The sequence below is a fragment of the Mytilus trossulus genome, chromosome 1 (genome assembly GCF_036588685.1).
Source record: "Mytilus trossulus isolate FHL-02 chromosome 1, PNRI_Mtr1.1.1.hap1, whole genome shotgun sequence".
Taxonomy (NCBI): domain Eukaryota; kingdom Metazoa; phylum Mollusca; class Bivalvia; order Mytilida; family Mytilidae; genus Mytilus; species Mytilus trossulus.
The window spans coordinates 78036994-78060867 of NC_086373.1; the positions used below are offsets into that span (position 1 = coordinate 78036994).

Genomic DNA, 23874 nt, shown 5'->3' on the forward strand with positions numbered 1-23874 from the left:
AGGATTATAAGTTGATACGCGCAAATTACGTCTTTATAGAAGTACAGGTTTAACACAGGATTCAAAAAGTATTATTATGTACGCAATGCAATTTACACTTAATCATAAAAACTACTTTAGGAAATACTTTTCAAATATATCCCTTGGAATCGACAAAACAAAATATGTATTTATCTTATCTGGCAAAATTATAATGATCAGAGTTGTCTTTCTTTAATCGACAATATTACCCTTCAAAAACCTAGACAATAGGCGACAGTAGTATACCAATGTTGTACACCCGTAAATTCATTTACTAATTCTAACCAAGAAATAAGGACTGAGGCAAAAACAGAACCGTAAAAGGAATTTTACCATGTGTGACGATAGGGTGACCCGGTCAGCGTTTACTATTATAGATACATCATACGAATCCAGATCCCGTCATCAATGTCATTCAGATCAGTCGGCTTGAATTTATTCTGGTATCTCAAGATCATACCTGACCTATTGACAGATAGATCATACGATGTTTATACGATGTTTATACGATGCTTATATTCTAATGGATTGTTTTAACGATTTATGTATAATAAGGATTTCATCGTATAGATATTTGACTAGAGACAAAATATATTATCATTACAAATTTATATATAACAGAAATCTATATAAAAAAAAATTACTTTAACGTGCTAGACAAGTTACATTTTATGAACCTAACATATGTTTGCCGTGTCGTTTTTTTCAATGCATGTCTCACAAAGACGAGACCTTTGGCATTTTTTTTTAATTCAGTACATGTATTACCTTTATGAAGGGTTTAATACAGTGCAAGTAATTATACATCTATAGAAAAAAAACAGTAAGTCAATAATCAGAGTGAAATTTAAAATAGGCGTATACATTTTATCGGTGTACTCTATATTGATTTGAAAAGAAATGATACAAACGAACCATTTTTATGGTTAAAACAGCAGACTATTTGATTTTTATTGCCTCTTCCATATGTTCACTTTCTGTGGACTCGGTGGCTATACCACAAACTCTCAATTTGAAGCCAAACTAAACCGGTATACAGATTAGAACTAGCCATAACATATTTTATCATACCTGAACCGAAAAATGTCATGGAAAGCCGTGGTGTAGTGGTTAGTGCATCGGACTACTAACACAAATGTTCCTGGTTCGATTCCTGTTCGGGATGAAAATTTCAGGAACTCTATTTTCGGCTCTCCCTTGACACCATTTGCAAGTATAATCTTAAGGAAACGGGAAGGGGACGACAAATGGCTGACCCGTGTTAAGAGAGAGCCATATCTCTTGCACGTTAAAGACACCCTTTTAGATTTCGAAAAAGAGTAGGCTAATGCCGCTACAAGGCAGCCCTCGCACCCGTAATGTGGAAAGGGATTAATATAAGATGCAAAACTTGTTTCCCAATCCACTATAGATAAATCGGTGGCCATATGTTACCTTTCCACGTCAGTTTTAATCTAGCGGCGTACTACAGTACATGATATATAAGGCATGAAGATGATATTGTTATGTATATGTATATCAATGAGTGGCTTAAAATGCATTTAAATGTTCATTGTATCTGTCTTATTTTCTTCAAAAACAAATTAATTCATTTTACCCGTATGTTCCATTTCAGTCATAGTGTCTATGTTTCTTGACGTACAACGAAATAGATCTTACTTTGCTGAAATTTTTTGCTGTTTACAGTTTATCTTTATCTTCAATAATATTATATAATATAATAACCAAAAACTACAAAATTTCCTTCAAAATTTAGTGGCAGCAACCAAAAGTTGGTTTGTCAAAATATTTCATGGCTGAAAGATGCTGACCAATTAAACAGTTTTACCCCATGTCAGATTTGCTCTAAAAGTTTCAGTTTTTGAGATATAACCAAAAAAATGAATTTGACCCCTATGTTCTATTTTAAGCCATGGCGGCCATGATTGTCAATGGATCAAAACTTCGAATATAATTTATAAAAAAGATACCCTATGGATCATTTAGTTAATGTTTGAAGTTATTTGGCTCAGTAGTTTCAGAGGAAAAGATTTTTAGTTTAAACAGTATTTATTAATGAAAAATTACAATATAAAATATTACAATGTTACATAAAGTTCAAATATAGGATTCGGAAACAAGTCTGGAAAAGCTTATATAAATCCGTCTCCCTGAAGATTTTTGAAATAGTTTACGAAGAGACCCTATCGTAAAAATCTGCTGATCGCAATACGAATGGATCTGTCTTTAAAATAAACAATTTTCTAATTTTACATATTAAACACGTGCTCAATATCCATGCTTTTTTGTTGACTGTTTACTATAAGGTGACAATCGGTAGTTAAGCTACGGCTTCAAAATACGACAATTAAGTAGCTGCCATTTTTTCACCTCGTAACAGGCAGAGAAAAAAATGACGATTATACAATATATTTGCGTAAAACTGATAAAATCGTGCACAGAAGACTAAACATTTTTAACCCGCTGCATTTTTGCGCCTGTCCCAAGTCAGGAGCCTCCGGCCTTTGTTAGTCTTGTATTATTTAAATTTTAGTTTCTTGTGTACAATTTGGAAATTAATATGGCGTTCATTATCACTAAACTAGTATATATTTGTTTAGGGACCAGCTGGAGGACGCCTCCGGGTGCGAGAATATCTCGCTACATTGAAGACCTGTTGGTGACCTTCTGCTGTTGTTTTTTTCTTTGTTCGGGTTGTTGTCTCTTTGACACATTCCTCATTTCCATTCTCAATTTTAAGTTTATGATATATACATGCATTGGTTCACTCGTTTCATATGACTTTAAATAAGTACTATTATATCGAAATATCTTTTTAAAGTGACTCTATACTTGTACATCAAGTTCTTGTGTTATTGCATAATGGTAAACATTTGTATTCTTGTCGTTCTTTTGGTTAGTCATCATGCTCTTTTTTCTTTTTGTTGAGATGTTGACCGCTGAACCCCTATTTTTGAAAATGTTATCCTCTAATGACCGTTTATTTTGTTCACACGTTGTTGTCAATATAATGGAATTTTATTCGACTGCAATAGAAGTGAAAGGTTCTAGGTTAAATACATCGTTTTCTACATTACAAAATCAAACACCTGTACCAAGTCAGGAATATGATAGTTGTTAATCAGTTATTCAGTCGTTTAATATGTTTAAAATTTTTGATTTTGCCATTTGAATAGGAACATTCCGCTTTGAATCTTCCATGGAGCTCGGTATTTTTGTTATTTTACTTTTTTCTGGTACACAACGACGCATTTATAGCGCAATTGGAGATTTCTCCATTTTTAGATATCCAACATCATTACTTTTTGTAGTATCTTTTCTAGAAACTTATTACCGCTAGATCGCCACTAGAATAAGGTAAAATCCACAATGTTTCTACATAACAAAATTAAATTTCGGTCTCAAGTCAGGAATCTGACAGTTGCTATTCAATCGTTTGATGCATTTAAGATTTTGGTTTTGCCATTTGAATAGGAACATTCCGTTTTGAATATTCCTTGGAGTTCTTTTTTTTCTTCTTTTACCTTTTTTATGGTACAAAATGACGCATTTATAGCGCAATTGAAGATTGACCTTTTTTTTTAGAATACAACATCATTACTTTATAAAGTGTCTTTTCCAAAAACTTATATTCCACTAGATCGCCAATGATACAGCGTTTCAACTACATTTTTTTCTCTCGATCATTTGAATAGAAAGTAGTCACCAGAGCGTGGTGTAGATATTCAAATAAGGAGACAATATACTATATATTTTATCAGAAACCGTTACAAGTTTATCTCAATATCTATAATGTGTGAAATCTACGTATATTTTTGTTATTGGTCGACCTAAAGATTTTAGCATTTTACTTTCGTGTGTACACTTTCAAAAAATATTTTGTTATTCAAAATTGAACTTGAACTTAGGATGTTTGTATTCTATCAGTAGGTCAGGTTGTGGTATTGGGTATGAACGAATTTTCAGATCACTAGATAAGTTCTTTTCTATTTATGAGCTTGTTTAAAAGATCTAAAAGTATATAATCTAGATATTTTCAATCTCATATTATCTTATCTTGCCTTAAACTTTTCTGCTCATTTTATACTTTAAATTCTTGTTTTGTATTTGTAAATGACATGGAAAAAAATATTTATATGTTAAAAGTTTTATTTTAATCTGTCTATTGATCTATTCATTCATATTTATCTTAGACTAAATATTTGTAAGCTTTTGGCATCTCTTGGTTAGTCTTACTTCTCTGAAACTCAAAAAAGCGTCCGACCATTTAATATTTTGCAAACAGCCATGGATACAATGGTTAGAACATTGGAGGAAATTACAAATCGATTAAAAGATTTGAAATATCATGCAAGATACCAATTGCTATTAATATGTGTGGGAAAGACATACAAAGATCTAAAAAAAAACATTTCACAGGAGAAAAGACATACAAAGACCTACACAAAAGATTTCACAGAAAACTAACGACTAAGTAATACTCACCTCACCACTACCAAGGGTAAATTCAGGTGCTCAAAAATGAAAACCATATCCTGATCAATAAGTTGCATCCGTCGTGGTGCTCGCAGCAAGTACACGTCCATTCGCTGTTTTATAATATAGGAACGAAGATTGCGATTATAGCTGCCACAGTTAACTTATATTCGTATAAAAAAAGAAATGTTGTATGATTGCCAATGAGACAACTCTTCACAAAAGACCAAATGACACAGGTAACCGTTCAGCATTCAACATCGATCAAAGCCCATACCGCATATTCAGCTATAACAAAAACTAAATGATAAATGAAAAAAAACAACAATTAATGGTCACCTGGTACATACATTCCGGGTGCATTACGTTTGGGCATTTGGAAATTAATCATTTAACGTTTGCGCGCAGCATTTGATACATTTGCGTGAATTTATTATACTGATAAAATCGGATTTTTATCAATTATTTTTCAACTTCAGGTTGATAGCTGATTATGTGATATGGATTTGGATCATTTTTGAAGGCCTTACGCTGGCCTATAGTTTTAAAGATCTTTATAGGTTAGTCTCTAGTGGGGAGTTGTCTCATCTGCAGTCTGTACACATCTTATTTTATATTACCAAATTCGTTGCTTTATTCGATTAAATCATTTTAGTGTTCTGATTATAAAACATTTCATATTTAAAGGAATTGTTTTTGTCTAATCATTTTCTAATTTTTAATAAAATTGTGTGTGTTCCATTTCACAAAACTAACTTCCCCGTTTGAACACAACAAAGCCCAAGATTAATTGTCGAATTTTACCTTCAAACACATTTTACTGGTTAGTAATATAAGTTAATAAACATTTAAATCATGTATACACCACTTAGAATAAGTTGAAAAGAGTGTCTATTGAAATTAAAATCAGTGGTCTGCAACCAGGTTTTGTCATTATTTACCTTCATTAATCTAGGTAAAACTTTCATACATGCCTAAGGAAGTCGACTAGTCTATGGTAAGTATTTAAACATTATAACAAAATCAGGTGAAAAAAAATCATAACATCATATTCTATAGAAATTTTAACATTACATGTACTTGGTGATCAAATAAGAAATTGTGTATGAGTTCATTTAGAATAAGAAGATTAAAACTGATTCGGACAAGCATCAGCTGGAAAACAGAAAAAATGGAGTATCTATTAAAGAAAAAGTAGAAAGATACCAAAGGGACATCCAAACTCATCAATCGAAAATGAATTGACAACGCCATGGCTAAAAAGATAAAGACTAACAAAAAACTATAGTAAAAACAACATAGAAAACTAAAGATTAGAAACACGAACAACTGAGGGTGTTCTCATGTGCTCTGGAGGGGTAACCGGAACCTGTTCTACATTTGGCACCCATCGTGTTGCTCATAATAGAATAAACCCGGTAATATATCAAATCGGCAGTTTAAATTCGGGAAAGATGGCGGGATTGTAGTTACAACATTAGGGAAATATCCGCTATCATCTGTGAAACGGATATTCCGAAACTGTCAACCAACTCGTGATAGCGTCCTTGTAAAGGGAGGATTTCAACTTCACCCATTGGTACAGTTTAATAGCTTCATTGTGAACAAGCCCTGGAATATTGTATTACCTTGGGGATAATATTCCCTATGTAGGCGCTGCTTGAATTTAGCTACATAGAACTGGAACGCTCATCACTGAGAAGCTTAAATCATATCTTTTGTCGTTATTTTCGTTTTTAACGGACCCTCATTCTCAATTTCTTGATTTATGTCAAGATATGAGGCAGACTTAATTGTATCTGCCGTATCCATTATATCAAGTTCAATGGGATCGATGCGTCTAACATAGTCACCAAATTTTGAATTGTCAAGCGAGAGAACATCATCTATATAGCGGAAAGTAATAGTATAGGATTCTGCTAAAATCTTTTTCTTTCGTCATAAGAAGTTCCTATATGAAACCTTCCTCATATAAATTCAGGATCAAGTCAGCAATAAGAGGAACACAGTTTCTTCCAGTTTGAATGCCGACTGTTTGTTGAAAAAAACACGTACTCTAAACGTAACAAATATATTGTAAATCTAGAAATCAAGCATCTTGATAATGTCAGTTTCAGAGATTTTTTGTTTACATAAGTAGGATTTATCCCTCCTTAATACAAGAAACTTTTTATCTGCGTTGGTCATTCCTTTTTATGAAACAAACAGGACCAGGTATTTGTCTTTAAGCTCGGAATAGGGAATATTTGTTTTAAGTGTAAACATGTGTCCGTCGTTTCAGTAATCGTTTTTCTTCGTTTTTCTTCTTATTTGCTGATATATAATGTGACTGTGTTGTGCATTTAATATTTAACCATTTTGAAAGACGTGCCTAATAGTAAATTATAAAATAAGAGATGTTTAATCTGTATAAAATCTATATTTTTTTTCAGATTTTTTGCATAACGAATGCAACTTGAGTATTTGGTTCAGAAAGGTACCGTGTCGTTACCGTCATTTGAAATTACCACATTATTTGGGAACTGGCATAATCTCTATTATAATAATATTGTGATAGGTAAGTCAAATATCACTGGTTGAGACGACCCTTTGACATAATAATTTGACTAGGAAGTAACTGATAACTGATAAATCAAGGATTACTGTTAAGCTCAAAGGTAGGACGATTAACATATTTTTTAAATCTTTTGTTTGCGGTCTCAAAATTTCCTTTTAGTTAAAGTCCCCTCCTTTTTCATGGCGCAATATGACATCCTTGTTCTAACCAATTAATTCTCAAACTGTTGACAATATCCACCCTAATATACTTCGAATCAGTCATTATCATAACTTATTAAAAAAATTCATATGGCGTTGCACTTTATTTTTCGCAACGGTTATTTGAAGAACCCTACGTTATTGATTTCTCATGTGGTTTTTTTTGTTTTTTTACCCAATTTGGGGCAAAAATCATTTCGCAGATGATGGAGTGGACCAATCTAAGTAGATTTCACTTTCAAAATAACTGTATATGTTGGTTTTTATCAGAAAGTTTTATATAACAAAAATGTATTCCGTGTCAATAGTTATCGAAGGTACCAGGATTATAATTTAATACGCCAATTTGAAAATTTCGGATTTTTCTCCTTTTATTTTTAGAACAAAAAGTGCATAATTTCATCCTCTTCGTTATAAATGATTAAAATAAATACATATCTAAGAATTTTGAAAAAAATATATGTAAAGTACATCAATATTAAATCATTTCTTTATATCCTTCACTAATTTGTTCAATGAACGTTGATGGAACTGACCGGATTTGTTATTTGAATTGAAAATCTTTTTAAAGTGATAAGAAACCTCAAATTAAAAAAATAATGCATATGTTTTTTTTTTATAACTCAATGGATGGTTTTCATTATAAAACTTATGTACATATACTTTTTTCTGAAGAAAATTTACATGTTGAACACTTGCTCAATTTCCATGCTTTTTTGTCGATTGTTGACAAACAGGTGACAATCGTTCAACTTCGGCTTCAAAACACGAACTTTAATTAACTGCCATATTTTCACAACACTGAACGATTGAAAAAAAAAATTACGATTATACGAAATTAACACGAAAAAAATGATAAATTCGTACACAGAAGACTTAGTTTATAATGTTTGTATGCATTTGTTTAAGAATTGGAAGAAACTTATGTTTCACCGGTCACTCGTTTCTTATGACTTTAATGAACAACTCAAAAAAGCACTGAAACGGCAGCATCAATATTCTAGAAGTTTGAATGACAACTTATACTGTAACGTCGTTTTGTACAGAAAGTCTACATTACTATCCCCTCTTCTAGATTATCTGTTTCTTATTCGTACGATGCAGACTTTATACTGATGGTTCTCAAGAAAAATTGAAATAAGCTAGCTGTATCTGTAAACGTCACACTTTTTATATGACGTACTCTCACTGAATAATTTGAAGTTTATTGACTTCGTTGATTGGTTCGACCCTATTGAACATGAATAAAGGCGTATCGTAGACAAAGTTACTATTTTGAATAAGTCTGCTTCATATTATGACTCGTATCCAGAAATCAACAATATTTTAAAGGGTCAATTATGATTAAACATTACACAACAGATAGATGTTTTAAATGTTCTCATTGTGAATTTTTCATTTCTATTAAGGAACTTTCTAGTGGTATCTTCATATATATTGAGTAGAAATCTCCTCATTGACACGCTATTTTAATCATGATTATCTTGATGGAAGGATGTTACTTTCAATAGAATGTTTGAACCAGGGGTTCTAAATAGTAAAGTTAGAGTTTTTACAACGCCATCTTTTTTAAGTTAACCGTTCAGAAATGACTTTGTCAAGGACAACCACAGATGTGTTCAATTGTCCAAGCCCAAACTCTTTCTTCATTCTTCAATTTGAACATCGTCGACTTTGATTCGGGTTTTTATTTGCTATTAACTGCATGCTCATTGCTACAGGTGGAGAAGATACCGATTGTTCTTCCGGAGACTCACAGAGTTCATGTTGCTTTACCTTTGTTTTTTTATACCCCCGCTTTGAAAAAAGGGGGGTATACTGTTTTACCTCTGTCTGTCCGTCAGTCCGTCCGTCCGTCAGTCAGTCCGTCCCATGAAACTTTCGTCGTATTTTTCTCAGGAACTACAATACAAGGATTTCTGAAATTTGATTTCAGGGTTTATCTAAGTCAGCTATACTGTGTGATGCGTTTTCAGATTGATCACTTGACAACTTCCTGTTTACCGAACACTTGTATGATTTTACACATGATAGCCAAGTTGAAAATTTTCGTCACATTTTTCTCAGGAACTACAATACAAGGATTTCTGAAATTTGGTTTCAGGATTTATCTAAGGCAGCTATACCGTGTGATGCGTTTTCAGATTGATCACTTGACAACTTCCTGTTTACCGAACACTTGTATGATTTTACACATGATAGCCAAGTTGAAATTTTCGTCACATTTTTCTCAGGAACTACAATACAAGGATTTCTGAAATTTGGTTTCAGGATTTATATAAGTCAGCTATACCGTGTGATTTGTTTTCAGATTCATCACTCGACAACTTCCTGTTTACTGAACACTTGCATATTTTTACACTATTAATATTATCCACTTGCGGCGGGGGTATCATCAGTGAGCAGTAGCTCACAGTTTCACTTGTTTCATGTTTTTTTTATGTTATTTGTTTTCAATCTTGTGAACCAAAACTATTAATCTACCAAACTTTAGAATTAGAAAAATATCAAAAGTTTTTAAATCTAGCTAGAATTAGGGTTAGACATTAGACAATTACCAAAATGTCAGTATCTGATTGTTTATCACTGGACAGATTTATCTACGGAATTAATCAGGCGAAACGTGACGGGTCCCAATAATGGAGACAAAGAACTTTCACAGTGAAACTTTCCTTTGATTTACAACTTTTTACGCATAGTTTTCACTCTCAAAACAGTTATTCTAAGTCTACATAAAGTTTAATCAGCATTGCCGATAACAGCGCTGAAACAACACAAAATTGCGCTTTAAAGTCCTAACTACATAAGTGTCCTTACAAACAACGGTATATTGCTGGGTCTTCCAAGTGCTCCAAGAAACCCCTTTCTAAATTATTAACATCTATTTTATCAGCAATCAAAGACGGGCTTCAAAGTTATTGTGAAACTGCCTATTCTAGAGGTGGCGTGAATCAGATGTGGATACTTAAAAATTCCAAAGATCTTTTAGAGTAAATACAATCTAACTCTCTTTCATCTTGTAACAGTATTAAAACATTTGACTTTTCTACTCTTTACACAAGTATTCCACATTCCAAACTAAAAGACAAATTAAAAGAGTTGGTATTACTTTGCTTCATAAAAAAGAATGGCCAACGTAGATACAAGTATCTTGTCTTAGGGAGGGATAAATCCTACTTTGTAAAGAATCACTCTGATTCAAACAAAAAATTCTCTGAAACCGATATTATCAAGATGCTTGATTTCTTGATTGACAACATATTTGTTACGTTCGGAGGACGTGTTTTTCAACAGACTGTCGGCATTCCAATGGGAACAAACTGTGCCCCTCTACTTGCTGACTTGTTTCTTTATTATCATGAGGCTGACTTCATGCAGGAACTTCTTAGGAAGAAAGATAAGAGGTTAGCAATATCCTTTAACTCTACTTTCCGCTATATAGATGACGTTCTTTCACTAAACAATTCAAAATTTGGTGACTATGTGGATCGCATCTATCCCATCGAATTGGAGATAAAGGATACTACAGATACAGTTAAGTCGGCTTCATATCTTGACTTACATCTAGAAATTGACAATGAGGGACGGTTGAAGACAAAACTTTACGACAAAAGAGATGATTTCAGCTTTTCAATTGTGAACTTTCCATTTCTAAGTAGCAACATTCCAGCAGCACCTGCATACGGGGTATATATCTCCCAATTGATACGATATTCCCGTGCTTGCATTTCCTTTCATGATTTTCTTGATAGAGGGTTACTGCTCACAAGGAAGCTATTAAACCAAGAGTTCCAAATGGTGAAGTTGAAATCATCCCTTCGTAAATTTTACGGACGCCATCACGAGTTGGTTGACCGTTATGGAATAACCGTTTCACAAATGATATCGGATATGTTCCTTACGTCGTAACTACAATCCCCTTCCCTTTCATTGAATATGACCTACCGAATTAGACTATTTACCGGATTTGTAATCACATGAGCACCACGGCGGGTGCCGCATGTGGAGCAGGATATTATGCTTACCCTTCCGAAGCACCTGAGATCACCCCTAGTTTTTGGTGGGGTTCGTGTTGTTTATTCTTTAGTTTTCTATGTTATGTCACGTGTACTATTGTTTTTCTGTTTGTATTTTTCATTTTTAGCCATGGCGTTGTCAGTTTGTTTTAGATTTATGAGTTTGACTGTCCCTTTGGTATCTTTCGTCCCTCTTTTATATGTTTGCACGAAACTCTCATATAGGAAATAAAATGAAAAAAACCACTTCAAGTAGTAATTAAAAATATGAGACTAACGGTCTAACAATAATAGTGTATTTGTGACCTTTATCTGTTCTTTCGAAAGAAAGGTTAAATTTTGTCTCTTTATTAATATTACCTTAAAAGTGTGATGTAAAATATGATTTAACTGAATTACTGCAGGTTGAAGTAAAATTAACAATTCAGTCATATATTTAAGATATAATTTTGTTAAAGTATGGATCGTTCAATTAATATCCTCGATCTACAAATAAATAGTGATCGAAACATTACACCTGTCAATTTACGTAATTCTACTGCAAACGACGGACATCACCATCGTGAAGTGGAAAGCTCTCATTACGGTACGAAAAGTTGTAAGCTTTCATTACGGTAGGAAATATTCAAAGATTTCATTACGGTTGTAAAAAATGAGGCTTCTAATATGCTTTCCGATTGAGAATTTCCTTCGGATATTGAAATATCAAATTCAAGAAAAACTGTCAAGTCGGATTGTTTATAAAAACATTCATATATATTTTATCATATTAAAAAAAAATTGAACTAAAGAGAATGTGGTGCCGAAATTATTGCAGGTTTGTTTTGTATTATTTTTATTTACCGCTTTTTATTGGTAAACATTTGCTTGATTTTTATTTTGAAAAAAAAAATAATCTTGTGAATTTCTTAGTAAACCAGTATTTTGTTCTTTGCATTGAATGTAAAAATAATACTTGCATTTCTCATCTCAATGTTCTCCAAGTTGTGAAGACATTTTGACTCAATTTCCTTATTTATTTTCATGACAAAATTCGTTCATTGTCATATTTTTCTTTTTAAAAGTACTTTCAAATCATTTCGGATCTTACAAATTGTGTTCTTTGGTTGTTGTAAATTTCTAATAATCAATGATTAAATACACAATCATTACATACACAACGATTTTAATATCAGCCCATTTCTCCCATGAAAAACAAAATATTGTTTTTTCGGGGCACCTGTTTCAAATTACAAACTCCTAAATCTTCCGCTGTCTCTTTTGAATAAATCCCACACTAACAGTGTTGTAAAGCTATGATCATCCAGATTGGAACCCTTGTAGGTGCTGCCTGTTTGATATTGCTGGGTGTATAAATACGCTGTCACGTACAGTCAGGATAGGGACCGACCGTGCAAGGGCTGTATAGCCAGTCAAGGTCGTTAAAAACTTCCATTTGTTGTCAGGATAGGGAAGTTCAGTCCGAAGTTTTGTGTAGGGAGAGTACCTTCACTGCAACACAAATAAGACCAATTGCAACAGTGCATCGGGTTAGCTTAAGGTAGTATATTGTAAATAAAAATGTCTGCCCCGATCCAACATACCCTCATTTACCAATGGTAGCATAACCTAAATCTCAATCAGTTTATATTTTATACTTGTATTTTGGCATTGCACAATAAATGACAATTTCCAACTAATTCGTACAGTGTGTGCTTATATTGTGTTGGTACACAACTATCTGAAGTGATAGAAGAGTTGAGCGTTCACAAACCATGTTTAAGCCTGTATGTGTCTGTCCCAAGTCATGAGTCTGTAACTCGGTGGTTGACGTTAGTTGCTGTGTGTTATTAACTGTTTTTTCATATATCAGATATTTGTTTTTCCTTGGAATTATTTCACATTATATTTTGTCATGTCGGAGCATTTTGTAGCTGACTATACTGTTTGAGCTATGTTCAATGTTTAAGGCCGTTTAGTGACTAGTAATTGCTTAATATATAAAAAAAGAAGATGTGGTATGATTGCCAACTATCCACAAAAGACCAAAATGACACAGACATTAACAACTATAGGTCACCGTACGGCCTTCAACAATGAGCAAAGCACATACCGCATAGTCAGCTATCAAAGGCCCCGATCCACTTCATTTGGACTCTGTTTGATAGTTGTTTAATTGGAAATATTGCCAGTTTCTTATTCTATATGACGTTAACATGTACTAATCGAATATAACAATAGGTGTATGCTTTGAAAAGTCTATTTGCTCAGCTTTATTTAAAGAGCTAAAATGGAAATTGGTTTCAGTCTACCACAATACCATATTTTTCATGATACTATACATTATTGGGATCGGGAATATGAAGTAATTGATAAAATTGTTAAAAACTTTGAGTGTTTTGCCAAAAACTAATTTACCTGGTTTTAACCGCTTTTAACACCCAAATATCGGTTCACTGACCCAAGAACAATGATTTTGCAGTTTGAAAAAAAGTTATATATATAATATTAGGTCGATGTCAGAAAATATTAACTATCTATGTGAGGTTTAAAATTGGGGAAAGACGAGATTTACCGATCACTACATCAGTTTCGTATCATATCAAAATAAATGATAAATGCCTGACATTGATATGCTATTGCTTTTATACTGCAGCTAGCTAAACCTACAAGATAATCGTTTAAAAATAGTCGGAACAAAATAGAAAAAAATGTTTTCCATCCCTAAATAAATTGGCCCCTATAGCATTGACGAAAAGTAATATGGCATGAAACTGACATTGTTCAAAATATTATTGTGTTTCTATCTTTAGGACAAATGTGTTCAGGTTTCAGTACAAATACCAATACTATATATTTTCATGTCATCCATAAATTGCCTTTCCTGCCTCTTAAGAAAAAAACATGGACGACTCTTTATAGGGTAAACATTTTTCTTTCAGACGAACAACATGTAGTACTTTAATTCTAATTCAAAGTAATCTTTGATTTTCAAAAGGTGGCTTTGTTTCTTGTTAATTATTTTTATCTTTAATATGGAAAAGTGTCGTGATATTTCTTTGGAGCATGTGAGACACTAGTTGTCTAAAATTTTGAATGTTTTATTTCAGGGGACATTACACGAACTTTATTTTATTTATTAACAGTGTCGAAAATCATAAATTATTAGAATTTGTAGTGATTTTGTTCCAAATAAAAATCAACTTTAAAAAAAGTATCGTGTATGTCTTTTGAAAAGAAAATAGTTCAACATACATCTTTTAAATTAGTGCACATGATCTAGCATTGAACTGTTGAGTATAACAATCACAAATGTTGTCAGTTGAATGACATTGAATCTTTAGTAAGTGTTATGTACGCTCTGGAACAGTAAGCACCTTTAAATTTTCGCATAATTATATTTGTTTACATACTTCTTTTAGTCTACCATTTTAGCACACCTGGTAAGCATAATCTCTTCTGAAACTAGAAAACCAATTCTAAATTTAAAGAATTTATATTAAGGGAAACTGCCCCCAAATCTCCAGAGTACAACATGTCAATCAAAGGCATTCTTTGAATCCGATTTGCAAGATTAAAAAAAATCTTTTCTTTTAACTCTGGTGGAATGATGTACGAAAGATTTTCTATAAATGATTTTCAGTTGGTTTCGTCCGGGTGACAGATATTGTATATTTCAAATTCGGATTTGTCAGTTTTAAATATCTGCTTTTGCGTCGGGTTGCAATTGGTTTTTTTTTGTGTTTTTTTTTTATCTTTGTGTTTAGATAAGTATTATTTGGGGACTACAACATATAAAGTCTGGTTTGGGCAATTGATCATCTTGATCAACAATTTCATTGAAAGTGTAGTTACATTTCAGGGTAGATCTTATTTGCCAAAGTACCATGTTGTTTTTAACATCATATAGCGATGCAAGTTTCATGGGGCCTATTTATTTAACCTTGTTATGAAGATAAAATTCGTTAAAATATTCGATAATATGGCCAAAGTATTCATTTAATTGCATTTCAATTTTGATCAAACGAATGATACCAGTCAAAAAGCATTGTCTGATAAACTCGTAGCTTGAATATATCCCTGTGTAATGGAATGTTGATATCTCGCAGTTATTGGTTGCTTTAGCTGCTACAATTAAGATTTTTCTATTTGTTAGCAATAAATGTATAAAAAAAAACGTTTGCGCGATAAATTATTTCTTGGACTGAGGTAAATGCTTGAGTCTTTTTGAATTAACAATTTCCATGTTCATTTCTAAAAGAAGGTTGGATTTTTGACAGAAGAGTCATAGTTCTCAATAATTGAATATATATATTTTTGAAGATTTTTTACTATCTATATATTGTAAAAAATATCATATTTAAAAAAAAATGGTGGCAAAGGGTGGACAATGAAGTTATTCATCTAATTAAATTTTGGAATTTTAAATAATAAAGTTTAGACAAGATAATTTGAAAATATGAATACACATGTCTGGCCTTGAATGCTGCAAAATCAATTTAACAAAAGTTATAACACTATATAAATAAGAAGATGTGATATGAGTGCAATAGGGACAACTATCCATCCAAGACACAATGTACCGTGAAAAAGCATAATGTATTTATATCTAATAGATACATAGCCTTGAAAACAACCATTTCTTTAACTCAGTCAAGTGTATTGGAAAGGTTATTAAAACCATAAACGAACACAAAATGTAATAGGTCTCACATTATAATTCAGTGCTTACATTTGAGTTTTATGGCGAATAGATATTCATATTGTTTAATATAGTATGATATAATATAATCTTAATTCGTGTATATATCAAGTTTTTTTTGTTTATCAGATTAGAAAATAATTCATTTATTTCATAAGGGATGTTTCTCCTTTCAATGGTTGGTATTTTGTTTCTATTTTGCCTGACAGAGTTGTACGGTCTCAAAATAGATATATCAGTGCTCGAAATAAATGACAAATAAGTATAAAGACGAGAAATTAATACATTGACCTAAAGAACAATGTGCTATGTCGACCGTCTTCCGTAGCCAAAGGACCGTAGCGGCTATTAAAGAAAAATACGACGAAATGCGTAATAACATCTGGTTTAAAAATATGTGCCTTTTGTATATTGTTATTTGGATAGAGAGTTGTCTCATTGGCACTCACACCACATCTTCCTATATCTACTTAGCTGTTTTTGTCATTTTGGAAGTTTTGGTGTTCAATGCTATTGAACTTCGTTACGTACTTTATTTTGGCCTTTTAAACATTTTTGTGATTCGAGAGTCACTGATGAGTCTTTTGTAGACGAAACGCGCGTCTGGCGTAAATATAAAATTTGAATCCTGGCATCTATCTATGTCAGATGAGTTTATTTGCAAATGACTACATTTTTTTAAAAATAGAATAACTAATCGAATAATTCAATAGATAAAAATATTCAATGAGTGACCGAATCCCACATTAATTCACGCATACGCATAGCAGCTTGTCAGTTTCTATTTGCGCTCGAAGTTTAAGTAGATCGGACACTTTCGGATATTTCATGACATTTTTATGTTGATTATGAGTAAATCTGAAGTGTATAACTAGGGGAATCTTTTGTGTGTTTGTTAGAGATCAAACTTGACTCGACTGTTTTTAAGGTATCATCCTCGTCAAGCGAGTTGAACATTTTATCTGTGACCCTATGTTTTATAAGGAATTTTAGACTCAAAATACTTGGTAAGGGACGTGATATACTTTTTATTTGTACCAATGTATCGCACACGTAAAACGATGTGCCGTACTGTAATTTTTTCAAGTCGATCAAGTTGCTGTTATCTAAGTCTGAGTCTATTTCACCAATATTCTTTCGAAATCACCTTTTTGTAAATAATTTCAGACTAATATGAAATCAACCATACTAGTAGTAGAGAGAGTGACGTTTGAGGCACCCCAAAACACAGGGCGCTAGGGCGCTGACGTCATATGCGCATGCCTCGCTGGCACGGATAAATATGGTCATGCCCCTCCCTCCCTGTCAATCAACAGAAGTCATGACCTTTCGTTTCGATTACACATAAACTTCTTTGGTCATAGCGATCTGTGAAAAATCTATACATTCACACGTTGTATCCAAATAAGTTCATCGGGTGAGGCTGAAAAGATAGTGTTACCTCCTCGAACAACATTTGCCTGGTCATATAATCAAATTTGGATTCAGATCGACTACGTCATCGTGTAAAAGAATAGATTGATACTGGTCATCACTCTGACACGAAATACAGATGTTCGTTTATTGATACATGTAGAAACGCACTTCATCTAGATTAATTAGACTTAATTAATATCACTGATTAGCACGTAATTTCTATTCACTATTTATCATCGATAAACTGTGTAAAATACATACCAAATAAATAAATTGAGATAAATCCTCGAAATAATACGTCCAGTAGTATTTGCTGAAATTTTAGATGTCCGAAGTTCCTTTTAAATATACACGATGTCAAAATTAATTATTATGAATTAATCTGAATAACTAAAATGAAATTGAAATAAAATTATCAAATATCTCACACGATGAAAAGTAGACGAAATACAGAAATCATATATATGAATCAGCAAAGAAAACATTTATATATTTTGTCGATTATCATCAAATACACTTCAAATTGTCTCCGGAAAAACAAAACAAGGGAAGCAACTCTGTATATATATCTCTCTCTTGGATTGACAATTCAACGTTCGAGGCAAGGTCACCTGATCATATCGAAGAACTCTGGTACAAAAAAGGGAGGCAACTCTTCAAGGTGTGAACGTCAATCACCGATTAATCGTATCGTGTTCGGGGCAAATAGAAAAAAAAATACCAACGCAGATGTCAGTTTCATATACATTTATTACATTCATTCGTACAATGCAAGCAGTTTGTCGTCGTTACTCATCAAGTCACTAGGGGGAAAATCTTTCACAATGTCTTCCATGCTAATGTTTCTATATCTCATCTTCACGAAATGTACACAATAGAGTCCGCACGTATCGGATGATCCCGGTTGCACTTGAGTCGTACTGAATCTGTATTGAGGTCCATTGGCGATGAGCACGTTCCTGAAGCGACGATGGTAATACTCCGGAGAACGTCCGAGTGAATCGAAGAATTCTGCCGGTCCCGTGGATGGAAAGTGAAACGCCACCCAATGCTTCCCCGGTCCATCGCAGGTATCCGTGTTGACGACATAGGTCATCGGTCGGTGCGAGATTTCTGCGGGTAACTCTTCGGCACAACGTACGTCCACCGTTAACCCTTCCAACGCTTCTTCTAGTTCTGCGTCGCTCATGGGAAGTATGTCTTCGTCCGTGTCGTATTCGGAGGTATCCTCGCTGCTGTCGAGCCTCCTCGCCTTGGAGATCCTTTCCTCCTCCTCCCTGCTACACGCATGCTCCTCCAGTCCGCGGCGGTGTACAAAGACCAGTCCGCATTCTTCGCAGGCGATCAGATCGTTCGTGGTCGTTTCTTCCGTTTGGGTCGTCTCCTCCTCCTCTCCCGCCCCCGTCAGGACGTTCGTGCGCAGTCTCTCCGTCTCGGGGATCTCCGGTTTGACGTCGACAAGGAGATAACCGTGTCGTCTTCTCGTGGCCTCGTCGAATTGTCGCAGGAAATGTTCGGATCGACCCGGGTACATCTGTCGTGCCAGGGTGGCCACGGGCTGTCGATCGATCGGATTGTCAAAGAGGACCATGTAATGACAGTTTCTTCTCTGGGTGGGGTCCTTTCCAAAATACAGGTTCTGGTAGATGGCGATCACGGAAAGATTTCGATGGTGACTTCCTTCGGTGAAGAGATCTTTGATGCGGGTGTCTTTGCTGGCGAGGGTCATCAGATCGTCCAGGACCACCACGTTGCGCACTCTCGGATCGAAGAAGTCGTCGCTCTCCAGGTCGGCGGGGATGCCTCTCACAAACTCCACCGGCGGGTGCACGCCGTCTCGTACGACGTCGTAGAGGGGTTGCCACCTCTTGTACAGCCAGACGATTCTCTGCGGTGCCGGTTCGCACATCGCTTCCGCTTCTCGGAGGACTTTCGCCACGAAATACGTCTTGCCGCAAGACGTCGGACCCGAAACGATCATAGTAAACGGGTGTCGAAACAGAAACGGACCGGACGGCGGTTGTTCTACCACCGCAGGCACGGGCGGCGGTTGCGGCTGTTCTTCCACCGCAGGCTGGGGCGGCGGCGGCGGCGGCGGCGGCGGCGGCGGCGGCGGTATTGTTCAAAACTTTATAAGAAGGAGAGAACACGGGCTTCATCTAATCATGGACGAGTTTTATTTATTCGTCAATAGGGGAGACTCGCTCGATCTCTTTCCCGAGAATAGGGGAGGTCAGTTCTCAGTACGTTTACCTCGATCACACTTAACGAATGGAACGTGGGAGTGTGCCCTATTGGAAATGCCGTTCGTGCCTACTTTCGAAATACCCACGCGCAGGGTCTACCTATGTTCCGACGTGGTGAGGGAAGAATCGTACGTCAGAGACACGTATTTACCACTACTTCAATCCGTAGCAGTGCGACGGGACGAGACGATGGAAGTCGTCTTCGAGAGACCACTCTACCGCACGACGAGAGGAGGCGAGGTGACACTATTGGAAATCACCGTCAGAGACGATAGATTACGAGTGTGCCGATTCAAGGACGATCACGTATTCTGCTTGCTGCATTTTAGAAAAAAAGTTATAAGAGGATAGCGGATTCGATATCGAAGTACATGTATAAACATGGAATGTCCTACCTGCCATAGATGGTTTTCAAGGAGAGATGTCATGTTGAGACATTATCGCAATCAGCATGGTAATGGGGATACGCCGCCGCCGCCGCCGCCGCCCGTGCCTGCGGTGGAAGAACAGCCGCCGCCGCCGCCGCCGCCCGTGCCTGCGGTGGTAGAACAACCGCCGTCCGGTCCGTTTCTGTTTCGCCACCCGTTTACTATGATCGTTTCGGGTCCGACGTCTTGCGGCAAGACGTATTTCGTGGCGAAAGTCCTCCGAGAAGCGGAAGCGATGTGCGAACCGGCACCGCAGAGAATCGTCTGGCTGTACAAGAGGTGGCAACCCCTCTACGACGTCGTACGAGACGGCGTGCACCCGCCGGTGGAGTTTGTGAGAGGCATCCCCGCCGACCTGGAGAGCGACGACTTCTTCGATCCGAGAGTGCGCAACGTGGTGGTCCTGGACGATCTGATGACCCTCGCCAGCAAAGACACCCGCATCAACGATCTCTTCATCGAAGGAAGTCACCATCGAAATCTTTCCGTGATCGCCATCTACCAGAACCTGTATTTTGGAAAGGACCCCACCCAGAGAAGAAACTGTCATTACATGGTCCTCTTTGATTATCCGATCGATCGACAGCCCGTGGCCACCCTGGCACGACAGATGTACCCGGGTCGATCCGAACATTTCCTGCGACAATTCGACGAGGCCACGAGAAGACGACACGGTTATCTCCTTGTCGACGTCAAACCGGAGATCCCCGAGACGGAGAGACTGCGCACGAACGTCCTGACGGGGGCGGGAGAGGAGGAGGAGACGACCCAAACGGAAGAAACGACCACGAACGATATGATCGCCTGCGAAGAATGCGGACTGGTCTTTGTACACCGCCGCGGACTGGAGGAGCATGCGTGTAGCAGGGAGGAGGAGGAAAGGATCTCCAAGGCGAGGAGGCTCGACAGCAGCGAGGATACCTCCGAATACGACACGGACGAAGACATACTTCCCATGAGCGACGCAGAACTAGAAGAAGCGTTGGAAGGGTTAACGGTGGACGTACGTTGTGCCGAAGAGTTACCCGCAGAAATCTCGCACCGACCGATGACCTATGTCGTCAACACGGATACCTGCGATGGACCGGGGAAGCATTGGGTGGCGTTTCACTTTCCATCCACGGGACCGGCAGAATTCTTCGATTCACTCGGACGTTCTCCGGAGTATTACCATCGTCGCTTCAGGAACGTGCTCATCGCCAATGGACCTCAATACAGATTCAGTACGACTCAAGTGCAACCGGGATCATCCGATACGTGCGGACTCTATTGTGTACATTTCGTGAAGATGAGATATAGAAACATTAGCATGGAAGACATTGTGAAAGATTTTTCCCCTAGTGACTTGATGAGTAACGACGACAATCTGCTTGCATTGTACGAATGAATGTAATAAATGTATATGAAACTGACATCTGCGTTGGTATTTTTTTTCTATTTGCCCCGAACACGATACGATTAATCGGTGATTGACGTTCACACCTTGAAGAGTTGCCTCCCTTTTTTGTACCAGAGTTCTTCGATATGATCAGGTGACCTTGCCTCGAACGTTGAATTGTCAATCCAAGAGAGAGATATATATACAGAGTTGCTTCCCTTGTTTTGTTTTTCCGGAGACAATTTGAAGTGTATTTGATGATAATCGACAAAATATATAAATGTTTTCTTTGCTGATTCATATATATGATTTCTGTATTTCGTCTACTTTTCATCGTGTGAGATATTTGATAATTTTATTTCAATTTCATTTTAGTTATTCAGATTAATTCATAATAATTAATTTTGACATCGTGTATATTTAAAAGGAACTTCGGACATCTAAAATTTCAGCAAATACTACTGGACGTATTATTTCGAGGATTTATCTCAATTTATTTATTTGGTATGTATTTTACACAGTTTATCGATGATAAATAGTGAATAGAAATTACGTGCTAATCAGTGATATTAATTAAGTCTAATTAATCTAGATGAAGTGCGTTTCTACATGTATCAATAAACGAACATCTGTATTTCGTGTCAGAGTGATGACCAGTATCAATCTATTCTTTTACACGATGACGTAGTCGATCTGAATCCAAATTTGATTATATGACCAGGCAAATGTTGTTCGAGGAGGTAACACTATCTTTTCAGCCTCACCCGATGAACTTATTTGGATACAACGTGTGAATGTATAGATTTTTCACAGATCGCTATGACCAAATAAGTTTATGTGTAATCGAAACGAAAGGTCATGACTTCTGTTGATTGACAGGGAGGGAGGGGCATGACCATATTTATCCGTGCCAGCGAGGCATGCGCATATGACGTCAGCGCCCTAGCGCCCTGTGTTTTGGGGGTGCCTCAAACGTCACTCTCTCTACTACTCATACTGTCAAATTCTTAAAATCAATTAGGGAAATTCAAAAAGAGTGAACAATTGTTTGATAGAGGATCTGCATGATGATAGAATCTCTACTTAAAATAAGTTCTTGTGTGTACCATTTGTTACATCCCCGAACGAATTGAAACTGAACTCATCAAATGCTTGTACATTAGTCTCTTGACGCGCGCTTCGTCTTAGTCCTAGACACGTGTATGTGCTGGTCTCATGAGTTCATAAGTCAGTAACTTCATATTTGTATGGTTTTCCATAAAAAAAAAAATGATTTGGAGGGTTTGGTGGTGTTTGTTAAATTTATGTATTTTTTGTGAATGTGTAACTGCTTTAAACTCTTTAAGAGCTCGACCTAACGTACGGACACCTATCTTTTGTTAAGGACTGTATTTTTCCTCTAGATTTATTTTAATTGTTTGTGTCATTGCGTTACTATCTCATTGACGAATACACAAAATCTTCGTTTATATGTATTTTCAATTTCACAAGAAAAACATAATCAAATCAAGTTATGCATATCGGATTTAGATAAATATTGACCTGTGACCAAAATCTGGAATACATAGAAAGTCTTCAACCATGGTAGAAAACATTTAAATGATGATACGTTTTGTAATCTGAATAAATAAGAATCTCACAAATATGTTCACCTGTCTACAAAATATATTTGTTTCTGGAAGAAAGAAAAACTTTTATTTTTGATAATAACTTTTTATATCGGAAAAGATCTACGTAATTATGTTAGTAATAATTTTGTTATTTAATTTTTCTATTTCATTCTTGTTATTATTTATTTTAACATAAGTCATGACAGTAATATGATATCCCCGTACGCTCAGGTCGAGCTATTGTATTCAATAATACAGCATTTTATATGTTTGAATTGATGAAGTAGTACTTGAGTGTTTATATTGTAAGTAAAAATACGAAAGAAAGGAGACAGTATTTGTACTTCCCTATACAGGTAACAATTTCTTACCTGATTTAAGAATATAGCTACGTATTTAACTGTTATACAACTTCGCTCTGCACTTATTTGAGATTGAAATCTCAACTATTAGTTTGGAATTTAATAAAAGTTGATGTCCTATAGCTTTAAAGACTTCAACATCGTCACAAGAACGCTACTGTATTTATAAATAGTGTGCTTGTCTAATGAAAAAAAATCAGGTGAAAATAAAAGGAATACACGATACGAAAGGTAGGACTATTGTTAACATTAAACATATGACAAATCGTAATTATGTTTACAATAAATAACTTTTGCTATTAATAGTATGATGAAAAAAATTGACAGAAAGTTGACAGACGGTTGATTTCGTGTATGTGTTTGAAAGTTTAGTGTCAAACGGTCTTACAATGTTTCATATGCATTTAGTTACATTGAAAAAAAATGAAATTCTGTTGTTTTTGGGGGTGTTTATTTTAAAGTTGTTATATCAAAGAATTCCTG

The 23874-nt window shown here is 35.6% G+C and overlaps 1 protein-coding gene across 5 annotated transcripts in view; it reads left to right on the forward strand.

Annotated features, from left to right (window-relative positions):
* Nucleotides 1-5386: 5386 nt before the first annotated feature.
* The window catches only part of LOC134685857 (excitatory amino acid transporter 1-like), a 30279-nt gene continuing 11791 nt past the window's right edge, over nucleotides 5387-23874 (forward strand). For 2 of the 5 annotated variants that reach the window (XM_063545684.1, XM_063545683.1), the window contains exon 1: nucleotides 23399-23622. The gene's annotated coding sequence lies outside the window, so the exon portion shown is untranslated. The other 3 variants (XM_063545682.1, XM_063545686.1, XM_063545685.1) reach the window with 3 other exon arrangements.